The sequence below is a fragment of the Rhinolophus sinicus genome, chromosome 14 (assembly GCF_057876585.1).
Source record: "Rhinolophus sinicus isolate RSI-liver-muscle chromosome 14, RSI-T2T, whole genome shotgun sequence".
In the NCBI taxonomy this organism is placed as follows: domain Eukaryota; kingdom Metazoa; phylum Chordata; class Mammalia; order Chiroptera; family Rhinolophidae; genus Rhinolophus; species Rhinolophus sinicus.
This window is the reverse complement of record NC_142514.1, coordinates 57,701,151-57,721,142: the sequence shown is the minus strand read 5'-3', so window position 1 is coordinate 57,721,142 and position 19,992 is coordinate 57,701,151. Positions and strand designations below refer to the sequence as shown.

Sequence of the window (19,992 nt, the reverse complement as noted above, 5' to 3'; positions counted from 1 at the left end):
ATCAAGACAGTGTGATATTGGTGAAAGAACAGTCAAATAGATCAGTGGAACAGAATAGGGAGCCCAGAAATATACCCATAAATACAGTCAACTGATCTTTGACAAAGGAACAAAAATAGTGCTAAATAGTGCTGGAATAACTGAGCATCCACTTGCAACGAAATAAATCTAGACACAGACCTTACACCCTTGACAAAAATTAACTCAAAATGGATCACAGACCTAAAAGTAAAATGCAAAATCATAAAACTCCTAGAATATAGGAAAGCGTCTAGATAATCTTGGATTTGGCATTGACTTTTAAAATACAATACCAAACACATAATTCATGAAAGAATTGATAAACTGGACTTCACTAAAATTTTCTGCTGAGAGACACTGTCAATAGAATGAAAAGTCACAAAAAATAATTTAGAAGACATATCTGATAAAGGACTGTTATCCCAAATATATAAAGAACTCTTAGAACGTAACAATATGAAAACAAACAACCCAACTAAAACATGGGCCAAAGACCTTAACAGACACCTCACCAAAAAAGACATACAGATGGCAAATACACATACGAAAAGATGTTCCACATCACATCATCAGGAAAATGCAATTTAAAACAACGAGAGACTACACAATTAGAGTTGCCAAAATCCAGAACAATAACACCAAATGCAGCTGAAGATGAGGAGCAACAAGAACTCTCATTCATTGCTGGTGGGACTGCAAAACGGTGCAGCCACTTCGGAAGGCAGTTTGGTGCTTTCTCACAAAAACAAACATACACTCATCATACCATCCAGTAATCATGCTCCTTGTATTTATTAACCCACAGGAGTTGAAAACCTATATTCACACAAAAACCTGCATATGAATATTTGTAACAGCTTTATTCATAATCGCCAAAACTTGGAAGCAACTAAAATGTCCTTCAGTAGGTGAATAAACTGTAGTGTACTATAGTTTAGTGTGGTGTAGATGCATCCAGCGAAATATTATTCAGCACCAGACAGAAACCAGCTTTCAAGCCATGAAGAGACATGGAGGAACCCTAAATGCAAATTGCTAAGCAAGTGAAAGAAGCCAATCTGAAAAGGCAAAACTATGGAGACAGTAAAAAGATCAGTGGTTGCAAGAGGTTAGTGGTGAGGGAAGGATAAACAGATGGAGTACAGAGGATGTTTAGGGCAGTGAAACTACTCTGTGATACTGAAATAGTGGGCACATGCCATTATACATCTGTCCAAACCCACACAATGTTGAACACTAAGAGTGAATCCTAATGTAAATTATGAACTCTAAGCCATGATGTATTAATACAGGTTCATAAATTGTAAACAAATATTCCACCTGGTGGGAGATGTTGATAATGGGAGGCTACGTTGGGTGGAGGCACAGAAGGTATATGGGAAATAAATCTCTATACTTTCCACTCAATTTGCTGTGAACCCAAAACTGCTATAAAAACTAGTCTGTTTAAAAATTTAAAAGATTAAAACTAAATGGGGGGAAAGTGCAACGTTAATATTCTTTTTTTTTAAGATTTTTTTTTTTTTTTTTATTGGGGAAGGGGAACGGGACTTTATTGGGGAACAGTGTTTACTTCCAGGCCTTTTTTCCAAGTCAAGTTGTCCTTTCCATCTTAGTTGTGGAGGGTGCCATTCAGCTTCAAGTTGTTGTCCTTTCAGTCTTAGTTGTGGAGGGCGCAGCTCAGTTCCAGGTCCAGTTGCCATTGCTAGTTACAGGGGGCACAGCCCACCATCCCATGCAGTAGAACTGGCAACCTTGAAGCTGAGAGGATGCGCTCCAACCGAGCCATCCGGGAGGCAGCTCAGCTCAAGGTGTCGTGTTCAATTTTAGTTGCAGGGGGCAGAGCCCACCATCCCTTGCGGGACTCAAGGAGTTGAACTGGCAACCTTGTGGTTGAATGCCCACTGGCCCATGTAGGAATCCATCAGGCAGCCTTCGGAGTTAGGAGCATGGAGCTCTAACTGCCAGAGCCACCGGGCGGGCCCTTATATTCTTAAAACGTGTATTTTTTTATTTTAATAGTCGGCAGATTTTTCCAGTCTTAATTTCTGTTGCTGCTTCATATACCTCAATCATATTAAATTACTTAAAAGTGGCCTAGGGAAAACAATTGTTTATCACTGAATCTTAAATTCCTGTTAGCAGACTAGCATAAAAGGGCTACAAATGTCTAAAAACTAGAGACCTAAGAATTTGAATGCTTAATTTCTAATTTCAGGTGTGCCACTTAATAGGTAAGTAATTTAGGCAAATCATTTCATTTCTCTTAATACCTGTGCTCACTTCAGCAGCACATATACTAATTTCTCTGAATTCCTAACTTATAAAGATTGTGAAAATCAGAGATAATACACATGAAAGCAGTAAATGTATATGACATATGTATATATATACATATATATACATATATATACATACATACATATATACATATATATATACATATATATATATATATATATATATATATATATATATGTATATATATATAGTTGTTTTCATTATTTTAAGCTATACAAACATTTCTGCTACCACTTGAAGGTCTACTGACAAATCATCTCCCTACTCAAGAAGTTTTACTTGGTATAAAGTATTAAAGTAACTACCAGAATCAGACCCAAAGGACTCCAGCATCCTCCAAGATCATGCCCCAGGCCATGGGCCCTTTTTAGACCTTTATCACTGAACTTGTCTCTCAGTGTTAAAAAAAATAACTTCCCCATAACAACTATTTAAACAATAGTTTATCAAAAACTTCCATATGCTTTCTCACACGTAATCTATGTATATACATAAACATCGCTATTGAAACTAGTGATAGGATTTCAAAGAGCTTTTCTATAGCTAGCAACTACTGAGCTATGATATTCTTAACAATATTTAATATAAACTTAAGAAATAACTAGGCAGCAGTTTGTCTGTTCTAATATTTGGCTGGCTTTCCAGATAATATCTAAGTAATTATATATTATCAAACTATTGCCCATCTAACAATAGAATATCTTACCTCTACATGTTACACAGTTGGCCCTCTGTATCCACGGGTGCCGCATCTGCGGATTCAACCAACGGTGGATCAAATACATGGGGAAAAAAATACTATGTTGTCGCTGATGTGTACTATGTACCTAGGTCTATGATGATTGCATCTGTACTAAACATGTACATACTTTTTATTCTCGTCATTATTCCCTAAACCACACAGTCTAACAATTTACATAGCAATTACATTGTATTCTAAGTAATCTAGATATGAGTTAAAGTATACAGGAGGATACGCATAGGTTATGTGGAAATACTATGCCATTTTATGTAAGGGACTTGAACGTAACAAATTTTGATATCCGAGGAGGGTCCTGGAACCAATTCCCTAAAGATATTGAGGGACAACTATACTTTCCTAAAATGCCTACAAGCACTAAACCATTACCATAGATTTCTTATAGCAAATTTCTTGTGTAATTTTGGAACTCAGACACTACATTCTCGTTCCTGTGGAAAGGCTTCAGACTTTGAGCATAAGCTCCAATACCTAAAAATTTTGTCATGGTTACAAATGCAACTTTATCTTTAGGGAAAAAATAAAGTTCCTTACCCATCTAGGTTACAAGGCAGAAAAAGTAAACGTAAGGCCAGTGTCTGTAAGAGCTTAAATCCCCATCTATTTAAAATTAAATTGTCCTAGAATCCTATTTTTTTAACTATAAATATCCTTTTTTAGGTAATTACAGTAATTTGGACTCGTATTTGGAATTTGGCAGTCAACAGCATTTGCATGCCCATTTTATATTCTTTGATGGGTCCAACAAAATCTTGTTTTAAAAGATGGATGTTATAGTAAAACTTCTTCATGAATAAAGTATCTCATTCAGCAAATATTTACTGATTGCTTACTTTGTGCTATAAACTAGACTACATCTTTGCTCTCATTCAACTCATTCTAGTGGAAGAAGATAACCAATGAACAAGTTAATAAAGAAATGATGTAATTGTAGATGGCTTGAAGTGTTTTAAAGATAATTCTTAAATGTTGCTACAACAGAGATTGAGGGAGAGGAGATACTTTAGCTAGGGTCACCAGAAAGGCCTCTGTTTAGCTCTACTTTAAAAATTCCACTAAAACTTTGGCACCAAGGTAGGTACTTTGGATAGAGGAAAAGGAGCAAGTGAGGGTATCATACCTTTTAAAAGGTTAATGTTTTCAGAAAAGCAAATGGACCGGTAAGGAGCTCCTAGTGACCTCTTTGATTCTGTTATCAAGAAAGATATTCAGCTCTCCCATTTATTCCCTTCCCCGTGTATCAACTATACATATCCCTCCAAGTCTACAGCTAACAATCAAATTAGTTTGATACAAAGACTAATCAATTAATGGCCAAGTAAGTGTTATGCAACTATTATAGAAATAAAGGGACCGTTAAGGCATAGAGGAAAGAGCATGGAACTTGGAATAAGGATTTGGTTCTAGTATTTTTAGCTTTGCTACTTAGTGTCCATAGAGTTCTGGAAAAATCACATCTTGCAGCCTCAATTTCCTTATTCTATAAAATGGATAACATTATCTACCTTATTAGATTGATATAAAGACTGTGAAAATATGTGAAACAGTGTTACAAAAGGTGAAATATAAATGTTATTACATGTTCATCTTGGGCTGAAGTGATGAGGATGGGAAAGGTTTCAGAAAAAAAAAATGTAAGCAGGGTCTTGAAAGATTGATAGAATTTAGAAAGAGAGCAAGGGGGTGGTCTGCAATTTGGACCAAGAACACAAAGTCCAGAGGTATAAGAGAATGAGATGTATTTGATACAGGAAAAAAACTGTTCAGATTAAAGCACAGGACTTAGGAAGGCTCTCCTTAGGAGGCTGACAGAAAAAAAGTTATGGTCAGGTTGTTAAAGTTTTAAATGTCATTTTTTTACTTAATGAATGTTCTTTCATGTTCTTCAAAAAGTGTTAATTCATTAGGTCTTTCAAACTTTATTTTAAAAGCTTGCTTCATTCCTTGTCAATTTATTTTGAAGATAGTGAAACTATTTTTTTGGTTCTCTTAGGTAAAGAGTTCTTAAGCTTCCAAGAGCACCAGTAAAAGACATCAAGCTAACCTAAAAAGGTTGGTAGGAAAAAGAGCTTTATCTGTCACAATTCTCCTTGGATTATTATCTATACCATCAAAATTTCCCAATACTTTATCATTGTAGTTATATCGGTTATTCCCAAAATTTTCAAGTTTTGGTACTGTATCATTGATTTTATAATTCTTTTCGTGCATAAAGCACTAGAGTAAAATACACATATAATTTTACTGATTTAATGGTCTTTACAAAAAAAGATTTAAAGTGACATTTAAAAAAAGATAAAATTGCTTTAAGAAGTTTATAAAAATTACTGAAGTTATCTGGAAACATCCAGAGATGAGAAATATTTTATACTTTTTAAAACATCATTTCCTTTTTTGGGAATGTAGAAATGGTTTATTCTGTGGTGATATTAAAATGTATCCTAATAAAATAGCACCGTAAAAACTTCCTCTTCTTTCTTACTCTTTTAGAAGTCACTGAAAAGGTAACTAGAGGACTAGTGAACGTTGTGCTAATCTCATACTTTCCTAGAGTTTTGGAATCAATTAAAATAGTGTTCTCCAAAGTACTTTTCAATATTGAGTAAGAGAGCCAAAAGAAACTATAGAATTTCTGCATCATTTTAAATGGGTCTTGTAAACTGATATTTGATTATATGCTTCATGTGCAAAGATCGTGTAATGTAGAGTAGTGCTGTCCAACAGAAATATAAAGTGAGCTACAAATGCAAGCCACACATGTAATTTAAACATTTCTAGAATCCACATTTAAATAAAAGTAAAAAGAAACATGTGAAATTAATTTTAATAATTTTATTTAACACAATAAACCCAAGATATTATCATTGCAACACATAATCAATATAAAATTATCAGCAAGATATCTTACATTCTTGTTTTTACACTAAGTCTTCAGAATCCAGTGTGAATTTACACTTAACACAGTAACTCAGTTCAGATTGTCACACTCCAGGTACTTAGCTTCATATGGCTAGTGGCTGCTCTATTAGACAGTATAGATCTAAAGGTTCCTTCTCATCACCAGAACTACAATGAAATTTTTCAGAAACCTCAACCTATGAACGAACTTAAATATATAACACATAAACATACAGAGATTAGCATGGCACCTCTGCAAGGATGACATGCAAATTCACGAAGCATCCGTATTTTTTAAAAAGACAAACGTGAGGTAATGGATGTGTTAACTGGAGGGGGGAATCCTTTCACAATGTATACATATATCAAATTATCACAACGTACTCTTTAAATATCTTTATTTGTCAATTATATATCAATAAAGTTGAAAATCAAGTAAAATAGTATTCCATTTTTAATCTACAAAAAAACAAAACAAAAAAAATATCTGTGAGTTTTTGAAATAACACTTTACATTTAGAATAAAGTAGTGGTAATGGCTCTATTTATACAAGCTCTCTCCGTATATATTTTAACAGCACTGAAAGTAAAAGGAACACTATGATATGAGGAATTTATGTGATTTTCACTTTATTCTTTTCTAAAGTTTCTCCTTTCACGAGCAGCCAGAGAGGGCATCAGAAACTCAACTTTCCAAGTTAAGTTTTCCAATTGGCTGGCCAGAAAGAGGTGAGGAGTCTGTGGCCAAAGTGAAACCAACAGCCCCCCTTGGAGTAAGACAAGTAGTACAGGGAAAACATGTCTGTAGCACAGATGTGAGGTAGGAAAGGAGAGGATAGGCTGCTGTTTCACGGTACTGTTAGGCTCTTAGCCAAGCAATAAACTGATTATCTAGCAAATCTGTTTAACTCTTCAACTATTTATAACTCTAAAATAATTTCTTTTAATTTAAATCAGTACCTAACCTTAACTATTATCGTTATAATACATTGCATCCATGAAGGCACAATAACTAAACCACTGTTACTGTGAAGACATGACTATGATTCAAAGACTACCAAATATAAGTATTAGGGCATGTATAAAAATAAGCCAACATTCTCTATAGTATTCACCAACTACTATAAAATTAAGCCATTGACCGCCCAGTTCCAAATATAATGAGCCCAAACTGTTGTAATTTCTTAAAGAACATTTATAGATAGGAGAAAAAGTAATATTTCTAGAATAATTCCATTTTAAACAGATGGGTTTCAATGTTTGAGTTTTTAATATTTTAAAATACGTATAGCCTTTTTATTGTCTAGCCTAATCAGCAAATCAAGGCAACAGTTATCGAGACCCTACTGTGTTATGTGCTGTAAAGGATAAATCAGTAGAAGGCATGCAACTTTCCCTTAAGGAGCTTATAATGTATAAAAGAATACCTATTGTCCATTGCTGCTTTCTCCATATAGTGGCAGAATGGAATAGCAGTAGCAGAGACTGTATGGTCCACAAAACCTAAAGATTTACTACTGTCTGACCCTTAACAAAAAATGTCTGTCAACCCCTACTTTATACAAATTATTCTTGACTGGAGTAAGAGGGCAGTCTAAAAAAAAAAAACACTAAACAATAAAATTTTATTCTATCAAGCAAACTTTTAAAAAACTACAGTTTTTACTATAAAGACTCAGCTTTCACTATAAAACATCAGCCCGGCTGATGGTAAAATAAAACTTGTAGACAAATTCTCAACCTGAGTATGTCTGCTAAGAATATATAGGGTAGTGAAGTAAGATGTCTGTTTATCAAAAGCGGGGCATGTGTTTTAAAAGGTTGAGAAAGACTTTAATAATAATACTTCTAGATTGTCCAGCTTGACTCAACACTCATGGCTATAAATGACTGGCTGTTTCCCCACACCAAATTTACCCTGAAAGTACTCAATTTTCATTATTTGCCAGTTATGTTTTTATCAAGTTGCTGTGGATGCTGAATTAGCAAATACTGAATCACTGCCCCAAAGGGAAATGCAGAGTTAAGTCAACTCATCAATAAATAACCTTGTTTTATGTGTGTTTCTGTTTCAAAACATTTAAATATAACATTGACCTCAAGACCAATAGAACTGTAACTGATGTCTGAATGAAGCTTATCCAACACATGTATTCTCTCCATCAGGCACATCACAGCCTTCCTGTGCTTAGGAATACATTTCAGACAGCACTTCAGCACTACACTGAAACATTTCTTTAAAAAGTGAAATCACCAACAAAAAGCACAAAAATGCAAAAATGTACTAAATAGTCCACAAAGACTTGTTTACAATGTGAGAGCTGAAATAAGAACGCTAAGGACTGCCTTGGACCTCAGCTTGAACAGACTCAAATATTTCTTGCTGCTCTATCCATGCACATGTCTGCAAACAACCTGCAAAAAACAAGATCTGCAAAGCACCCCAAGTACTTGATCTCAGGGTTACAAATAGATTTTAGTGGGTGGGCAAATTTCAAAGTACAGAACTGGTAAATAATGAAGGATTAACTGTATAATGTACTATTACTGATAACCTTGTAAATCAGTTTTAAAAATTATTTTTGATCAACAGCATTAATAAGTACACAGGCACCCAAAGTAATGTCTATAAAGTGTTATTTCTTTGGTATGTATAAAGCGAAGTTGTGTGTGTGTATGTGTGTATATGTGTGTGTGCGCACGCGCGTGTTTGTCCCCCCTTTTTGTCCCCCACTCCACATTTACTTTACTACTGCTTTGAGATTCAGCCTCTAGTTGGGCAAATCTGACCCCCAGCTTGGGTTAGTTTCCCCTGACCTTGAGTTCCTACATGATAGAGTATCTCAACTCTATCACTTATCACAACAAGAGAACTGGTTTGCTTATGCCTTACCCACTAGGTTATAACCTCCCTGAGAGATCCTTTTTACCCCCGCTAGAACTTTTTTTCTAGTACAGGCCTTATTTATAATACATTGCTGTTCAATTAATTTTTAATGAGTGAGTAATTCAATGAAATGAGTAATTATGAGGAACTAAAGATGACTGATACAAAAAGACAAATGGGTAAATTTAAGTGATAAAGAGGTGGAATTCATACAATTTGCCAATAAAACTGTATGTGGGGATTTGGAAAAAATTTTATTGTCTTGGTTTCTAGATTGAACAAAAATGTGTACAGTTGGGTTACTAATGAAAGTATAGAATATGGGAAGAGTACATTTGAAGGAAAAGACAAGTTCCATTTAGAACATGCCTTTAACCCTATTTAATCACTCACCCCTTCATCTATGCTACTCTACACTTGGCAAAATTTATTGCTTGAATTGTACTCCTATTAAGACCTTGTACTCTAATTCCCTTACTATAATGTAAAATCATATAAGGCAAGGTTTATTTAACTTTTGACTCCCAAAAACCTAATACAACAATATTCAATTGAATTGAATGTGGGTGAAGGTGTCTAGGAGTTAGATATTCTGAACTGGGACTTAGGAAAGAAGTCTTAGGTGAAGATAAACGATTTAGAAAAGATTGTAACACAGGTGGTAAAGAGGGATAATTTTTGAAAGAATCGAAGACAGGACTTAGGGATGACTAGCATTTGAGGGCCACACCAACCAAAAAAAGACGATGAAAAAGACTTAGAAGGTACACTTAGAGACCTACCAGGTGAGAATGGTATGGCACATATTACTGATTATGAACCAGTCATTCCTATCTTTTTTTCTGGCTAACAGATATCTAATGTCTTCCAGAATAATGAACTCAAGGAAGGTGAGAGCTTCCCTCAGCCCCTGGGGAACGACTCATGGTTAATTTAAGTCAATCATAGTAATTGCATGTCTTTTGCCAGTGATTGGTGTAGGGCTGGCCACTGAGATTTAAGGGAAATGCTCTGGGCAACTTTGGGGAAATGGTCTTCCCTAAAAAGAGATACCTACCCAGGAGAAACCACAGCACTGCCTTTCTGATGCTGAAAATATGATGCTTCCTGTCTTACAACCCTGAAGGTAAACTTCAATGAAAGAGTCAGAATGGTAGAGTACAAAGAGAACAAGAGCCTGGGTCCTTGATAGTGTGTTGCAGCTCTGAATAAATCTTGGAACCACCTATCATTGAACTTCTAAAAATCTGTTACTTTGAGTTGAAAGCATCCTGATACCACTGGTGTCCCAAAAGCAAAGGACAGTGCTTCATGGAGGACACAGGAAAGTCAAGAAGGATGATAGAAAGGACATCCACTCATAAGGAGCTGAGAAGAAAAGTAAGGCATTTGATAAGAATGGTGAAAGAAACTTATCAGAAACAAGTAAAGGATTACTAAATCTTACTGAGGACCCAGCCAAAACCAAAAACCATGATGAACGGATATTCATTTCTTCATTGTATTAAGGATCTCCCACATGCCAAGGCACCTTTCATACAGGGGATACAGTATGAACAAAAATCCCTGCCACAGATACTTTACATTTTAATGGGGAAGACGTAATTGTAAATTTAAAAAAATTTTTTTAAACATTTAAAACAAACCATATGGAGTGTTAGATAGTGGTAGGAGCTAAGGAAAACAAAGAAGGGCAATAAGATATTTAAATTTTCAGATAGGGTGGCCAGAATTGTGTTTAAAAGGTTGAGAAACAGCTTTTGCTCTATGACCTGAAAAAGGAAAGGGGAAAGCAGCTATGTATTAATACATACGTGGGGGTAGAACATACTATGTAGATAGAGGGAAATATCAAGTACAAAAGCCTGGAGGTGATGAAATGCTAGGCATCTTTGACTGCTCCTGTGTCAGGATGATGGGGTGGGAGGTGGTGAAGAGGCTGGGAGATGGTCAGAGAAATAATAGGTGGCTAAATGGTGCGGAGCCTTATAGAGCACTAAAGACTGACTTGTATGAGGGAAGATGAGAAGCCAGTGGAGTACTATGCAGAATGACAGGGTCACTTTGGCTCCTGTGTTAAGAATAGAGTGGGGAAGGATGGTGGGCAACAGTGGGAGACTAGTAAGAATATACTGCAGTAATTCAGGTGTTTTGGATCATGATGTAGCAGTGGAGGTACTATTTTATTTATTTTAAAGGTAGAGTCAATAGGCTTTCCTGATGAATCAGATGTGGGATATGAGAGAAATCAATGACTCCAAGGGTTTTAAGCTTCAGCAAACTGAAACAAAATTGCTATTTACTAAAATAGGAAGACAGGAAAGTTCAATACTAGGCATATTAAGTTTAAGATACCTCTTAAACTTACAAAAGGTAATGTCTAATAGAAAATTGGATATATGAGTCTTATGAGTATTCCTAGAAGCAGTCCAGAGGGAAGATTAAAAAATTGGGAGTAGAGGTGATATTTAAAATCACAATACTAAAGATTATACTAGAGTGAATATAGATTTAAAAACAAAAAAACGGTCTAAGCAGAATCTAAGCGTCACAAATGTAGTAGTAATAGTAATTATTACTAGGAAGGTAGGGTTTCTCCCTTAGCCCCAGGAGATGAATCTTAATTATTCAAAATCAAGTATGATACTTGCTAGAGTAAGCCTGTGTGATTCAGTTCTGAGTCCGACTGGTACCCAGGGGAAGGGGATAGTAGAAAGGTTTCCTTGCTTTTAAAGAGAAGAACCTTTCTTCTTCCACTTTACAATCATGACTGCATAACACTGGGAACTGTGGCAACCATTGTGCAATCATTAGGGGCACTAAGCCCCTAATGCAACCATTATGCAATCATTAGGGGCACTAAGGATGGCAGAGGGCAAAGATGAATTAATACCATACCTCATATATTATTGAACTGCTAAATCAACCAGCCCTAGAGCCACTCTGCATCTGGATTTTTTGGTTATTATTTAATAAGGGTTTTCATTACCTATGGACAATAGCATCTGATTACAATAATCTCATTTAATTTTCATAACGCTTAGAGTACCAAAGAACAAACTGAGACTCTAAAAAGGTTAAACTTGGAAAAGTTAAATAACTTGCACTTAGGTAGGACATGGTAAATTGAAGCTCATGTAACTCCAAAGTCTATGTGAAGTGATTAAGAGTCGTGGATTTAAAGAGTGGACACAACTGAAAGACAAAGGAAAATGGGAGTTGAGAATTCATTAAATGACTGGCAAAGTAAGGCCAAGATATACAGAGATTGAATGAAAAGGGAAGTGTCAAAAGACTAGAAGAACAGATGGAGTATATTAGTAAACAAACTAAAGTGATAATAGGTCTTCTTAAGAGAATACTGGTCTTCTTAATAGAATAAGAATAATAGAATAGAATAAGAATAATAGAATAGAATAAGAGATAATAGGTCTTCTTAAGAGAATAAGTTGAAGATTTTCACTGTTTGAGTAGACTGGATGAGGCTGCAGCCAAGAGTAGGAAGGGGACTGCATTTTGAGTGGTCAAGGATTGACTTAGTTAATATTTACTAACATTTACTCTGTGGCACATTATTTTATGCACTTGGTATACAGTGGTGACTAAGACAAATTGCCCTATGGAGCTTATACTGATACTCTGGTGTGAAAAACAGACAATAAACAAATAACAACCTGAACTTTGATGTGTACAGCAAAGTCAGAGGCATTCAGAGATATCTGATTTGAGATGAAGTTCTCTGGTGGTGGCCTGGCTAGCAACTGAGTGCTCTCGTCAAGGCTACAAACAGAAAACAAGAACTGAACGACAATCATTAGCAATTGTGTGATTATTTCAAATAATTTTACATACTCACACTAGGAAATACATGTTTAATGAATGGATGATCTAATTATTAAGCTCCCATTCCAATTCTTCGAACCATTGCTTAATAAACTGCAGATTATTCTTTTGTAGGCTAACACAAATAACTTTCTGAAAACGAATATGGAGTCTTTGCAAAGTGATTCACGGTTTCATTCAACATTTGGAATAAGCTCCACGAAGGCAAAAATATTGTCTGTTTTGTTCACTACTGTATATCCAACACGTAGAACAATGCCCAGCATTTTTACTGAATTGAATAGATTACTAAGCATATACTGGATGCCAGGTATTATGTTAATCTCAAAGGTAAATAGACAGTCACTGTCCTTAAGGACTTTACCAATTAGAGACTCTAAAATCTCTTGATCTTCATTTTTATCAAAGTATACAGTTAAGGAGCAAGGTTGTTAATCTAAAAATAGTGCATGTCCTGAATAAAAGATATTTTAGACTTCATGTGCATTTAAATTTAAAAAATAAACTACCATTCTATCTTGGAATATTAGTATTTGTTATCATTAGGTACTAAAAAGATAACCTGTTATAAACCGATTATGCTAACTCACAGGAAAATAGGAATTTCACATGCATCTTCTAAAAATCTTGGTTCTTTCTTTTCCTTCTCAAGTCCTTTCAAATACATTTTTAAAAAGTGAAATGAGCTTAATTTTGCAAATATTTATTAAATTCTTATTGCATAAAACAGCAGTTTTCAAACTTTGATGAGCATAAGAATCAACTGTGATGTTTATTATTTCAGTTAATATGAACCAACATATAAAGAACAGAATCAGAAGGCAAATTCCAAAGAGATCACTGCTATAAATAGAGACATGGAAATGTCAGGACAGAGAAGAAAAGTTCCACTAAAAAACAACAACAAAACTGTATGCCAAGTGTGTTTTACATCTCATACCCATCCATCTTCAGTTAAGGATTTCATTGGCAAAGATCCTCTGTCTCTAATAAGCTATTTCAAAAAGTAAATGTGAATGAAGGTAGATGTTCTGATTACAGAAATCAAGATGTTTTTCGTTCTGCGGATTCTTCTTCCCCTCTTACCTAGGCAGCAGAAAACCTCCATCTGAAACTTAACCCAGTCACTGCTGCTTCACAGAGAAGTTATTTCATGAAATAAAGAGCATTGGCTTAGGAATCTAGTCTTGACTGCAATTAATCTTGTCACTTACATGGCACTCAAGCAACGTAGGTCACAATTTCCTCCACCATAAAATGAAAGAAGTGGACTAGATGATCTTCAAGGTCTTTCCAAGGCTGATATTCTAAGAAGAGTTTAAGTGAAGCGACTCTTCAGTGCATCTACCCTCAAAGGCCTTTGATGTTCATAACCATGTATTCAACTTGTTGAGCTCAGCTTTGCAGGAACGTGTAAGTACAACAGAGAATTCAATCTGACGTTTACTAAGCTTTTTACCAACATAAAAGCACTAAGCTATACTGGGCAAACCAAAGAGTAAGATCCACCCAGTGCTTGACCAGCCCTCGTATACAGAGGGGAAAGTGGAGAGGACAAGATCTCTATTTTCAAAACATTTACTACAGCCTAGCTAGGGAAACAGAATTTAATTCAGCTTAATTCTACAAACATTAATTCTTTTTGCATAAAAGGGCAGTTTTCAAACTTTGATGAGCATAAGAATCAACTATGATGCTTATTTTTAAAAAAGTAGGTGACCCCAAAACATGATTCACCAGATGGGGACAGGTATCCACATTTTTAAAAAGCACCCAAGATGATGCTGGTGGCCCTTGTTTAAGAAATACTTCCCTATCCTAGATCAACAAGAAGTTGATTGGGTTAAAAAACAGAAAATGTTTCTAGATCTTGAGTTCTCAAGACTATATTCCCATAACAAGAAGAGAACAAACTGCAAGGCATTAAAATAAGCAAAAGTCTGCATGTATACTTCAGTTGTATTTCAGTAGTTCTCAACTGTGGATCAACTTAGGAAGTTTTTATTGATACAGATATTGACCAATTAAATTAGTCTCTGAAAGTGGGGGTTGAGGCTCAGCCTTCACATTTTAAAAAAGCTCAGCCTTCACATTTAACCAATGCAGACAACAATTGACTTAAGAGATCACTAGAATTGGTTAATCAGGCTAAGTTTCATGAAAAAAGATGATTTTTAATCTGGACCTTTAGTTGGCTAAAAAGTTCATGAAAAAGAAAAAGGTAACAGAAGGCATGAAAGAACTGATGTATAAATACATAATCCAAGTAGGGAAGAAAAAAATAAATATTTTTTTAACCACAAAGAATAAGAACAGTAAATATATTGTTTTAGATAATTTTGTTTTGAGGCAACATGCAAAATGAGTTTTGGAGTTAGCTGGAATCACAGGTTAGAAAACACATTTGGAAAATAAGTACAGGGCCAATTTAAAGTAAATTCTAAAACCATATATATTATACATATTCTGCAGTTTCACTTTATATTATATTCTGAAGCATTACATTATCAGCTTTACTATAAATTACTGGAATGCATGTTGTAGAATTAGCTCGAATCACTCAAGAACTGGGTGGTAGAGGCCAGTTCTTTGAGACAATGCTTTCAGTAATCCCAAATTTTCAACATATCATTATCCCTACAGTAATGGAAAGCTAAGAGTGTTATGGCTTACCAGCAAGGGAAGGCACCTCTAAACTTTGCTCACTAAATGTTGATATTCAATTTCTCATATATTCTATGATGCTACATTTGATCTCCTATGGATCCTTATCAAATGACAGATCCTACTTACAAACCAGCTGCCAAAAGATGGGTGCAACTAGCCAAACACTCTATCTACGTTCAAAGAGGCCCTATGTATAATACAGTAATGAGAGATGTCCATTGTTTCATTACATTTGAAGAAACCTGTAAAGTTGGGAATGGCACTTAAGCAAACTCCTCCCTTCCATCTTCACGGAAGCGTTCCTGAAGGACAGGGAAAATTTATCTTATTTTCACAAAGAACCTTTGTCTCAAGCATTGTTCTAAAAGATTAAATTGTAAAAAACTTTATTCAGAATTCTCAGATTAGTCTAATCTGAAAACTCTTAATATGCTTCTTTTCACAAATGGGCTATTTTGTAGAGGAATCCAATATGCAGAAATAGTAGAAACACTGTCATTGGTGCTGTGTAGTAATATAGGGGAAACTGAAAATTAATTAATCCTATCCTTGCCTTGAAGAGGCTTATAATCCAGTGATGTGGACTACAAACACATAAACGTCCTGAATAATGTATTTGAAAAATAACACTAATCACCAAATACATATGTACATATCTAGATATATGCATATACACATACACCACAAAGCACTATATACTTTAGATTACTAATTCATCCAATGCAATTAACAATACAGAAACACAGCTTTTATCATTTTACACAACACATGGTTTTTAAATTTTGTACGTAATCTACTTTTATTACCTTACATGAAGAGCTGCTTTTCCATGAGGAATTTTGGCCTAAGTCTTGATAAAAACTGATGCAAATATTTAAAAAATCCAAGTAAGAAACACTAAGTTGTGAAACATACCCTAGAAATTAGAAAGAGATACACTCATTACTCAACTTTTTATAGATGCTTTCAAGTCAGGCTGCCTGGGTTCAAATCACAGCTCTAACACTTACTAATATTTGACTTTGGGCAAGATCGTTAACTTATCTACAACCCAGCAAAATCGAGATTTTAATAGCACCTCTCTCATAAAACCATTGTGGGAATGAACTAAATACACGTAAAGCACTTAGTGTCCAGTATATAGTGCTAGCTATTATTAGCTATTACTATGTTTTAGTGTGTGCTATGCAGTAGAGGCACAGTAGATGTAGCCCTTACGTCATGGATCTTACAGTCTAGAGGGGATTCCAAATAAACAATAAATGATATTATGGTGTTATTACCATGATATGGTACACGAGAACAAATAGAAATTTCTAAATTTGAGAGTTTCGGACAGGCTTTCTGGAAAAATGGAAGTCACTAGGCAACAGTAAAATGGAAGAGAGAAATGTTTCTGGCAAAGAGAAAAATATGTGCAAAGGCCCAGGGGCTCTACAGGTGGAAATGACAAGGATGGTAAAAGGCTGGATTTAGGGCAAATCAATGGTCATAAGCAATATCCTAGTATTCATCAATCCTCCAACAGCCCTTCAATCAGGACATACCATATAATTTGGCATCCAAATTACAGAAGAATTTTCTAATAATTGAGGGTGAGATTGATACTCTGGTAACCTCTGAAAGGGAAAACAAATCACTGTGTAAAAACATAACACTTATTATCCTTTAATGTTGGCTACTTTTCAGAAACAGATTAAATTACCTCCTCTTTTTGTTAATGCTCGTAAAAGGAAGAAGTTGTCTGACTTACCAAAGGGCATATGGGTCAGACTTGAATCTAGATCCCCTGGGACCAAGTCCAGAGTCCTTTAAGCTATATATGGGGCTGCCTCCAGTTTCAGACACTGGTCAAACTGTTGTTCTCCACAATGTTCCAAAGTTACATTTGTGTTAGCAACTTTGTCCTTTAAAATGCAAATATTTCCTGCTTCCATTCATGCCTTAGTCTGAAAGAGAACCCTAGAAACTCAACCAGAAGTGATATAAAAGTCATTAAGACCAATGACCAACCTAATGATCAAACATCCTAACAACATCCTGGACCATTTATTTTAATTTGAAGTGGCTACTTCCCCCCTCGTATCTAATCTGAATCATTTGTGCACTGAGAAAGCACAGGCCTGGTTTAGATGACACAAAAAGTACAACATGAAGTTATCAGATCCTTCTGGCCAGGAGTTGTTAGGAGGTAGGTGAGGCAGTAAGCCCGTACAATTTTGCCCCTCTAAAATGCCTGTTCAAAAAGCCATACAGGACTGTTTCTTTAATAGCTATAAATAAGAATCTATGAATATTTCACAAATTTAACAAATCCAACACTAAAAAGTTATGTCAAGAAAGAATCACTCAGTCATTCGGTAACCAATAAATCAGAAGGTAAAATGAAGAACCTTGCCAGTGTATTTAATAGCCCAACTTTTATTATCTTTACTAATCTTTTTATAATTATTTGGCAAATCTAAATGCTCCTTGCTAGACTTCTATAAGCTCAAAAACACTAAGTTTTGCTTCATCCTGAGGATGAAATATGGAACACCAATTTCTGTGGTAAGAGTGTGACTATAAAATATATTTCGCTGAATATTTAGCCAACTCCTAAAGCACAATATACCAATTTTAGATCAGCTGTGATACATCCACTTTTAAGACAACTTACATTGCAAAGGGGAATAAAGTTAGTCATGAAAAGTCTGATTTCTGGGCCGGCCCGGTGGCTCCGGCGGTTGGAGCTCCATGCTCCTCAGGCCGAAGGCTGCTGGTTCGATTCCCACATGGGCCAGTGCCAGATGGCTCAGCTGGTTGGAACGCGGGCTCTCAACCACAAGGCTGCCAGTACGACTCCGGCAAGGGATGGTGGGCTGCACCCCCTGCAACTAACAACGGCAATTGGACCTGAAGTTGAGCTGCGCCCTCCACAACTAAGATTGAAAGGACAACAATTTGACTTGGAAAAGTCCTGGAGGTACACACTGTTCCCCAATAAAAAAAAAGAAAGAAAAGTCTGATTTCATCAGTTACAACGAAAGGCTCGAGAATAACCAGCGAAGTACAAATGGCTTTGAAATTGAGTGGACTCAGAACGAACTCACATAGAGCCTAATCAGAAGTCACTGCTTACAGTTTTTCTACAGTTCAGTTCTGTTGCAGGGTCCTGGGTTTTACCAAAACTAAGATTTGAACGTAGCTGTTTAATCCAAAAAATTTACAGGAGCAGAGTACCATGGATTATCCTTTCCTGATTATGCTATATCAGAAGCCAAATTATATGTTTAATAATACCAATTTGCATCTGTATAGCACTTTACAGTTTCTGAAGTGCTCAGAGATATCTCATCGGAGCTGAGCAAGGCAGGTCATGATCATTATGTAGATGAGAATCTGAGACAAAGAGACTAAGTCACTTGCCCAGTGTCACAAAACCAACAAAAATGTAGAGGCAGATTTTTTAAAATATTCATTCATTCATTCAACAAATATCTAGAATACAGAGTCGTGTTAGGGCATGGTCAATAGTAGAGAGAGATAAGGTCCTTGCTCTCCAGTTTATATTCTAATGGAAGAAAGACAATAAGTGAACACACAGAACATAAGATAATTTTAGATAAATGCTATAAAGAGAACATGGTAATGGGATAGAGTGGTTGCAGAATGGCACAACCAGAGGTCAAAGATGGTCTAAGGAGGTGACATCTGAACTGAGGCCTGAATGAAGACAAATCACCCACGTGAATAAAGGTATTCTGGGCAGAAGAAAAAGCAGGTATAAAAAGTCCTAGAGGCAGGGAAGATTTTGGACAGCATGGTTGCCAATAGCGGAAGTGGAATGAGGGAGAAGTGTAAAAAGGAATGAGGGGAAAGTGTATAGAGACAACAGCCTGGTTATAGGAAGCCCTTAGGCCATTCACTCCCAGAGATAGGATTCAAAGTGAAATTGAAAAGAACATAGGTGAGATGATCTGATTCATGTTTTCATCATCAAGCTGCCATAAGAAGAAACAACTGGATTACTATCAGATAGCACCCTTGAGCTTCAAAAGTACTAGCTAGTAAGAGTCTACTCCTTGGAGAACATTTCTGAAGAGTGGATACATGGTGCTTGTTACCTTTGAGAATTTATGTACATGTATATTATACACTTTTCTGTACAAAATTTCATAATTTTTAAAAAGTAAATTGCAGATGTAAGGGTAGAATCAGAAAAACCACTAGAATGCTACTGTAACAGTCCAGGAGTGAGGTGATGGTAACTCAGAAGTAGTGGTGAAAAGTAATGGAAATTGGAATATACTTCAGAAGTATGGTAAATAGGTCTTCATGATGGATGGAGGCAGGAATCAAGGCTGACCAGTGGTTCTCAATGTGGGATGATTTTGCCTCCCAGGGGACATCTGTAATGTGTGGACACATTTTTGGTTGTCATAATTGGTGGGGGGTGGGGGTGGGGTATGCTACTGGCCCTTATGGGTAGAGGCCAAGGATGCTGCTAAACACACTACAATGCAGAGTAGCACCGCAAACAAAAGGATTATCTGGCTAAAAAAGTGTTAATAGTGAAGAGGTTGAGAAATCCTGATGTAGACTGATTCCAATTGGTTGCCATCCCAGAATACCC

General features: G+C 35.8%; 1 protein-coding gene and 1 non-coding gene across 2 annotated transcripts in view; one reads left to right on the top strand and one right to left on the bottom strand.

Annotated features, from left to right (window-relative positions):
- The window catches only part of DNAJB4 (DnaJ heat shock protein family (Hsp40) member B4), a 36,212-nt gene that overhangs the window by 15,138 nt on the left and 1,082 nt on the right, over positions 1–19,992 (bottom strand). The window lies entirely within an intron of this gene.
- Positions 6,175–6,276, top strand: LOC141572521 (U6 spliceosomal RNA). Its single transcript, XR_016018781.1, has one exon. It is a non-coding gene; the product is annotated as a U6 spliceosomal RNA (small nuclear RNA).